The 9192-nt window shown below is 36.0% G+C and overlaps 1 pseudogene; it reads left to right on the top strand.

The window, feature by feature from the left end:
* Positions 1–838: 838 nt before the first annotated feature.
* Positions 839–7904, top strand: LOC107920603 (protein SEMI-ROLLED LEAF 2-like; annotated as a pseudogene).
* Positions 7905–9192: the final 1288 nt, after the last annotated feature.

Here is a 9192-nt window from a genome sequence, read left to right as displayed (position 1 = left end):
AGAATATAAGCAAGCATGCCTTTTTCTTTTATTTGAATATTATGTTATGTATCCACTGTAAAAATAAGAAAGTTCTATGAAACTGTAAAAATTTATCATCCCTTTTCAAAATTAGGATTTCTTTGAGACATGGAGTACACTGACTACAATAAAAGCAAATTTCAAAGAATGATGAAAGGGGAACAGCTCTTTTTTCATTGGTTTTCAATTTTCAAACACTGCTAAAAGAAAAGTAGTTGTTGGTAATTAGGATTGCAAGTACTTTGGAACTGGATGTTGTCTGCTTGATTTTCCATTTTTTTTTTATTTGAGTTTTGAGTTTTGGGGGTCTTCCAATTTCTGTCACGAAAGTAAAGACATTTTTCACTTTTACCACTAAGCAAACATACGTAGATTAGAAAATCTGACACCCCATCACGTGATGTTGCTTATACTCTCTCTCTTTCTCTACGTATATGTATATCTCTGTATCTTTCTCTCTCTTTTTCATGTGCCTTTCCTTGAGCCACGCCCTTTTGCTCTTTAATCACTTTCCCCCCGCTGTTTGCATTTGTTTTCTTTCACTCTCTTCTACGATTCTTGCTCCTGCAGATCTGCCACCCACTGCAGGGGGAGCTCTCTTCTGCTCTTCATCCCATTATTAATACCTTCCAAGTAGGGTCTTTAATTTATGTTTATGTGGTAAATTTTATTACATCTCTTTTTATTTTCTGGGCTGGTGGTATATTGGCCTCTGCATTTTGTTTTGGACATTGTGGTTTTTCCCTTTTTCCAAAAAAAATAAAAATAACAAGCCTTATTACGTTGTTTTAGGTACAAATAGTTCACCATTGTTCTTGTCTGACCTTAAAATTTATCCTTTAGTTAATTTATGATTCGTTCTTTCATCCGTTCTTTCTTTTCTTCTCTTTTTTAGGAAAAGGGGTGCATTAAATATGCTATCTTTGTATGGTGGAAAGTTTGGTTCATTATTTGGAGAACAAAGATAAGATAGTTTTAGGTTTGTTCACTGTTCTTCTAATCTAAAACTTGTCCTTTGCGCATGCACAGAAATGGGGATCATCTCCAGGAAGATCTTCCCAGCTTGTGAAAGCATGTGTGTGTGCTGTCCTGCTTTGAGGTCAAGATCTCGACAACCTGTTAAGCGTTACAAGAAATTATTGTCTGAAATATTCCCCAAGTCTCCTGTGAGTATCCACTCTTTTCTTTTTCTTCTTTTTGGATTATAAATGGTGGTCTTGGCGAAACTACAGAGGAAATCTTTGTACATATTTGGGTTTTTGGTGATGGCTATTTAAGTTAGCTTGATTTTGAGTACTTTAATTTTTAATGTGGGGGTATCAATAAGGAATATTTCATCCTGCAATATGCCAATAATGTCTGCTAGAGTTTTTCTTTTTGAATCGGCGCTAGGTTGTTGCTGTGATTGTGGCTATTCAGTTGGTTACTCGGACTCACGTGTGAGTGTCGGATACAAGTATGTGTCCTGTAAGGATATGTTCAATTTTGACATAAGTTTTTCATGTATTTGGAGATTCATATCCTACACTCATATTTATGCAAAATGAAGAGTTGAGCTACATAGCTGCCTAGAGTTCTCGGCTTTGACTCTAATGCCATTTGAGTACTGTAATTTCACATTAATAGAATAAAAATACACTCCTCTAGAGTTGGTTCCTTTATGTTGTTTTATACTTTAAAAGAAAAAAAGTTATTCTTTGGTTGGATCTTGGAAGTAACTGGAGATTAAGCAAAATTGTTAGATGCGATTAATTATTCAGTTGGTGCATTTCTGAAGAGTCATTGTTCATTTTGCATTGCATCCACTTTTTGATAAGCTAGGATTGTAAACTTAATGCCTTGCAATGCATTGTAGGGTGCTCCTCCAAATGAAAGGAAAATTACGAAGTTATGTGAATATGCTGCGAGAAATCCTTTCCGAATTCCAAAGGTAGTAATTACTATCTTTCTTATTTGTTTGCCAGTAATAGGTAAGCAGACTCAGATATTGTGGATTTCTCTGCTTTTAATAGATTGCCAAGTACCTTGAAGAAAGATGCTACAAAGAGCTGCGCTGTAAGCACGTCAAATTCATCAATATCGTTATAGAGGCTTACAACAAGTTGCTTTGCATGTGCAAGGAACAGATGTAAGTAACTTACTGTTTTTTATGTTATGTTCATTATGTTTTCATGTGTTATGTGGGGGGTTATTAACTATAATGCCTTTTCTTGTATAATAAATCTTTCTTTTTCACCTTGTAGGGCATATTTTGCTGTTAACTTGCTGAATGTTGTTAGCGAACTGCTTGATAACTCTAAGCAAGAGGCTACACAGATCCTTGGATGCCAAACTTTGACAAAGTTTATCTATAGTCAGGTCATCTGTTGCTTTCCTCTGGAAACATAAAATATAAATATGTTTGCAGCTTCATGAATATGTAAACTTTTGAGATCTATTTTAATGATTATGCCTTACATCTTGATGGATGTAGAAAACATTCTTAAGGATGCTATAAAGTGTGCAATGTGAATGACATGACAGACTTTCTCATGCCACTGATGTCAGAATATTAATAACTCTATCAGGCTATAGGTATCTTATTTTTATGAAAAGATTAACTAGACTCTACTGAGATAGGATACAAATAAAGCATATACTTTCTTGTGTTTGCATAGATGAGAATCTTGAACATTACTACATGTAAAAGTAAAGGATGGCGTATAACCATTTCTGCTACTGATGTGAAATCGATGTACTGCTCAAAGTATTCTTTTCAAAGGGATTTGTTTGCTCATGGATAAGATGAAATTTGCTTATGATACGGAGTGGATACCATATATTGTAATCTGATTTTTCCTTTTCTAATAAAATATAATTTTTCTTAGATCTTTATTTTTGCACTCATACTTTGATCTACTGTATAAAACAGGCAGATGGAACTTACACGCATAACATTGAAAAATTTGTTCATAAAGTGTGTAAATTGGCACATGAGGATGGGGAAGAACATCTAAGGAGTTGCTTAAGGGCATCAAGCTTGCAGTGCCTTTCTGCCATGGTAATTTAAAAAGTTTATTTTCTTCTCCACATCAAATTTTTTCAAAGATAATATCATAAACTTCAAGCTTTTTCCATCATTGTTGAATCACTTGGAGTATGCTTTCTTGTTGACTTTTATTTTATCAAATTCTTTTTTATTTTCTGGATGGAATGTAGTTTACCTATTAGGTCTGTTTTTTTTTCCTTGGTAGGTCTGGTTCATGGCACAATATTCATATATTTTTTCTGCTCTTGATGAGGTTAGTTAGTTTTGTAGTTATTTTCTTGTAATTCCTTCATCCCCCTCTTTTTCTTCTCTCATTCTGTAGCATTTCATTACTGGTTGCCAGGGGTTAACCGTCTCTCATTCTGTAGCATATTTATAACTTCTGGTGTATCCGAATTCCAGATTGTACATGCTACTTTAGATAACTATGAGCTAGACACACATGCTGAAGATGATGATGAGAGAGGAGAGCCCCATCGTAACTGGGTGGATGAAGTGGTTCGATGTGAGGGTAGAGGTGCAACTGTTGCCTGTGATGCCAGCCCTAGCAACATGATTATCAGGCCTCAACCTGAGAAAAAGGATCCCTCTCTTTTGACAAGGTAGTCTTATTAATGCTGTATTGGAGAACTTTTGTATTATAAAGCAAACTATTTTATGAAGCATTCAGATGATAGCATAGTTTCTACTTGTCTGGCTTGTCCCCTCAAAACTATTTCGTGAATATAGCTATATATTGTTTGGTTACAGGGAAGAGATTGAGACACCTAAAGTTTGGGCTCAAATTTGTATTCAAAGAATGGTTGAGCTGGCAAAGGAGAGTACAACATTGCGCCTAGTAGTGGATCCAATGTTTGTGTACTTCGACTCTAGACAGCATTGGGTTTCTCAACAGGGGTTGGCAATGGTGGTTTTGTCTGATATGTCCTACTGGGAGGCTTCAGGTAGATTTGTTACCTTATTTATCTTATTGCAGCTACCAAATATGATCAGAATTGGAAACTTTTATGATTTTGCTTGCTGACTTTTGATTTCAGGGAACCAACAACTTGTTTTAGCTGCTGTTGTACGTCATCTAGACCACAAAAATGTCGCACATGATCCTCAACTAAAATCTTATATCATACAAGTTGCAGCTGCTTTAGCTAGGCAAATTAGATCTAGAAGGATGCTGGCTGAAATTGGTTTTGTCAGTGACCTATGCAGGCATTTAAGGAAAAGTTTCCAAGCCACACTGGAATCAGTAGGAGAGCAGGACACTAACTTAAACATCTTGCTTCAAAATTCCATTGAAGATTGCTTGTTGGAAATAGCAAAAGGGGTAACTTCAAAATTATTTTTTGATTCATCCTGGTGCGTTTTAATTTAATACAAAGCTTTTAGTTTGCTTGACTTTTCATTGGCTTGTTTCTAGATTGATGATGTAAGATCCCTGTTCAATATGATGGCAATATCACTGGAGAAGTTGCCTTCTTCTGGATCTGTTGCTCGTGCAACGGTTGGATCATTGATGGTCCTTGCTCATATGATTTCATTAGCATTAGTCACCTCTCGCTCACAACAGGTAAGGTCCATCTTATGTGCTGTTGGTGCCCCTTTATTGTTGAAGTTCATGTATCCTTTGCCTCCTTGCTGTCCTTCTAGGTTTGCAAATTCTTGACACTCCTGTTATATGTATGGTTAATTGAAAATCTAGACTTTAAGTGTATTAAAATTACTTCAGACAGTGATTGCAATTGTTCTTAGAGCTCATTGAGCCACTTGCTAAACATTCTCGCAGGTGTTTCCGGAAGCACTTCATGTCCAACTGATGAAAGCAATGTTACATCCCAATCTAGAGGTCCGTGTGGGGGCACACCAGATATTTTCAGCTCTTCTTATTCCAAGTTCTTCCTGACCTCAACATGAAGTTGCATCTCTTTGTTCTGGTAATGTCTACGAACCAAGAAGATGGCGTTCCAACAATGCTTCTGCATTTGCATCCATATCAGTGCTGCTTGAAAAGCTTCGAAGAGAAAAGGATGGCATCAAAAAGGAAAAGAATGGTTTTAACATTCATGATGATTTAAAAGGAAAGGCCAATATGGAAGATGGCCGGAATCAAGGGCATGTCCATAAAAGTTCCCCTAATATCTACAATATAACCTCTATTATTGACAGAGCAGCCGGCCCAAACATGATTGAGGCAATAGTCATATTCTTCTTTTCATGATTAGGTTATTTGTATGATTATCTAGTTTGAGCTTTGGTCTTTGATAGCATTACTCTTCTTGGCTATTAATTTTCTCACAGGAACCTTATATCATGAAGCTAACAGAGGATCAGATAATGCAGTTGTTGTCTGCCTTCTGGATACAGGCCACTCTTCCTGATAATTTGCCTTCAAACATAGAAGCTATATCTCACTCTTTTGTGTTGACACTAATTTCTTTACGCTTGAAGGTAAACTGAATGCTACATGGTATAAACCTTGAATAAATTTCAACTTTATTTTCTGAATTTATTCTTCAGTTGTTTCTAGAGACCATGCTAGGTTGAGTTGAATGAGGAATCAATTAAATGGTTACTCAGAAGTTTGGTTTTTAACCATCATTACAGTTGATAGTAAAAAGTAGATCCAAGTGCACCTGTGTATTCGTAGCAGGTTGAGTGACAGATGGTTTCTTTTAATATAATAAATAATAGGGCACTTGAGAATGCTTAGACAATCATGAAATGGTCTTCCTAAGGGCAACTTTTTACCAAGCAAAAGTCATATGATGAATGGATGCTAATTAAGCTAATTTTTTTTTTTCTTTGTCTGACTGCTAACAGTCTCTTAAATGGTAATGTCACAGAATGTTAATGATAACCTTGTGGTCCGCTTCTTCCAGCTTCCCTTATCTTTAAAGAATACCTCCTTGGACCTTAGCAATGGTATGGGCTGTTAATACAGGTTTTTACTTTTTCAGTTATGATATTCAATTTTCTAACAGTCTCTTTCTTTATTGTTTTTGTGGCTGTGGTGTCAGGGATGTTGACTCCAGTACTCCAAAGATCAATTCTTATACTATCAATGAGCATGCTCATGTTTGCGGCTAAGATATATCAAATTCCCAATGATCTCATCAAGTCCATAGTTCCATTTGATGTAAGTTGCTTCATCCTTTACTTGTCTCATCATTGGAGCTTTTTGCCATTATGAAATGGGATAAAGTTGGCAGCTTTTGTGATTTCAAACCCGTATCAGTATACTACAAATCTCACTCATTTACCTCCATTCTTATTTATTTTCAGGCTGATCCTTATCTAGGCATCAGTGAAGACATTCAAGTCTTTGTGAGGCCTGAGGCAGATCTAAGAGGTTATGGATCTGTTACAGAGAGCCAGCATGCTTCTTCATTGCTTTTTGAGTTGCGGGATAAAATATATAAATACGAGAATGCCATGATGGATGTTTTGGTCCAGAATTTATCTGCCATTACTGAGGTAGGACATGCTATTACCAAGTACCCTCTCTCTGTCTCTCTGAAGCTTTCTAACTCCATTCTTTTGTGCTTGTTAAGCTGGGGATGGATGATCTCAGGAAACAACTGCTTGAACCATTCACTCCTGATGATGCATTCACATTTGGTCCGCAATCTATATTTGATTTGGATCACCATCAAATGATTACCCATTCCAAAGAATCACTTTCTTTTGATGAGGTATGCCACTTAGATTAACATTTATTCTTACTAAATCAACAACTTATAATCTTTGAAGCTTCCTTGTACATTTTACATTTCTCGTATTTCTAAAAGTTTTGAATGTTGATATACTCAAGTATTAGCTTAAACTTGTGAAACACCATTGTATTTTGCATGCCCCTGTGCAATCAGCTACAATTTCCGTCAGCTAGTGTTTCTTTTTATAATCCTAATTAGTAATCAGTTTTTCAAATCTACCTGGTCATTGCTTATGTGCCAGGATGTTCAAACAAACTCATTACTTGAGGAAGATGCAAGAAGTGAAGCATCTGTTCTTCACCTTTCCCACTTCAATCCCAAAGTGTCTGCATCCCCTGCCATCTCTCATGTAATTAGCATTGGACAGCTCATGGAATCGGTAACCTCTTGTACACCTTTTCTACCAATCGAAAACCTCCATTTCTCTGTATTGTCATGCCTTAGATTTTCATATTCGCACAAAATTTTCACTCGTTTTTAGGCTCTTGAGGTGGCTGGTCAAGTTGCAGCAACATCTGTCTCAACATCGCCCCTCCCGTATGATACCATGGCTAGTCAATGCGAAGCATTTGGGACAGGTACAAGGAAGAAGCTCTCCAATTGGTTGGCCCATGAAAATAATCAAAATGGAGCAGCTGATAAATTGTTACCAACAGTTATGGCTGATAGATGCACGATGCTCAGCAAGGTAAATAATGAATCCGTTAAGATTTTTGTGACTACATTCTTTCTCTTTCTTTCTGATGAAGTTGTAAAGACTCAGTAGTATATGTATTGAAAGATCAGATTACTAGAACGTAATTATGATACGTATGTCTCAACTCGAACATGATCTACATTCTTTTCTGACTTGGTCTTTATACAGATAAGCAGCGAAGGTGTTTTTAGTGGGGCTGTCTCGTGGGTTGACCCATGTTTGGCTATGAGGTTGCCGCCTGCTAGTCCTTTTGACAACTTCCTTAAAGTAGCAAGGTATTAAAGAGCGCTCACATTAGCATCTTAGGTGTTCAAGTTGTAAAGTTGTAGGTAGTGAGGTGAAAGTGTGTTGTAGATTGAAAATGAACTGATAATTTGAGACTTGAAGGCTTACATGCCCATCTAATCCTTGTAAGAAACTTGTTCTAAAAAAGAAGCCTTGTTCAAATTAATTCTCGTTTTGTTTATACTCATAATCCTAATTAAATGTTATTGCTTTCCCAAATGCATTTGGATTATTGAGTAAATTGTTTGGTTTGTAATTCTTTTCCTTTTTGGTCGAAAAAGTTAATTCATGAGATCAATACAAAAGGGGATCATGGAATCTCAAGGAGGACAAGAATAAAGCAGAAAATTAGGAAGGACGAATCAAACAACAAAACAGAAAAACAAAGTAAAAATACATGAGCTCAAGATCTTGTAGGTTGCTTGCAATTGGTAGTCGAAGCTGCCTATCATTAAGAAAAAGAACATTCAAACATTCTAGCTTGATGCCAAACCTTGTACGGTCACTAGTAAGTTCTTTCTGGTGCCTTGACATAAGAACTGTTTTTCTTCCCCTAGAGATAAACTGGAAGTGACATTAACATCAAAAAGCTCAAACAAAACGGACAACATCAAACATTTTCAGAGGCTCGGACTTCTCAGATAGCATTAAGGTGACTCAAGTTCGTTACTCATTGCAATGCACACATTTATTTTCATAGGAAAAATGTCCCATATGTGTATATACCATGGCATAACATTTTGCTTTTTAGGCCAACATGAATATTAGGCCTTATTTTTTTTATGAAGGTAACAACAATGATAAGAGAATTTCACTTGTTTCATATTTGTTAAAGAGGGTTTTTTTTTGAGAGTTTGAAGAATCAACCCCAAATTCCAGCAATTTAGGTGAGTATTAGCTTAGTTTTTATAAAATTTTTATGTTTTGGGTTTTTTTTTTTTCATAAAACCCATGTATTTGGTTGAACATTTTTTATAACTATTAAATTCCCATGACTTTCCGGGGACATTATTGGCACCAAATGAAGTCTCTTCAAGACTTTCAAATGGTATGTATGGCAACAAATTTGGTTCAGTAGATTAGGAGAAAACAATTTTTCTAGTTATTCATGGACGTTTTTTAACATATTTGAGCAGCCAAGTTTAAGCCTCTGTAAATCTATATTGTGGTGTACATTTTTGTCGAGCTTTAGATGAATTTTGAATTATGAAATATATTCTTTCTATTGGTATAAGCTTCTAGTCTAGATGAGTTCTTTGTTAGGAGAACCAAGTCCCCTAAGGTGACTACCTAAAACTACAAACCTTTGGAATGGATAAATACAAATCTTACTTACAATCAAAAAGCATAAAAATTCAAGTTTAAAACATGTCACACAATGACTCGAATACATGTAACTTTAATGGGGTGAAAATCGAGCTCAAATGGCCCTAATATGAAGTTTGGGGGGGGGG

Source organism: Gossypium hirsutum, chromosome D13 (genome assembly GCF_007990345.1).
Source record: "Gossypium hirsutum isolate 1008001.06 chromosome D13, Gossypium_hirsutum_v2.1, whole genome shotgun sequence".
NCBI classification, from domain to species: Eukaryota; Viridiplantae; Streptophyta; class Magnoliopsida; order Malvales; family Malvaceae; genus Gossypium; species Gossypium hirsutum.
This window is presented reverse-complemented; position numbering and strand designations above follow the sequence as displayed.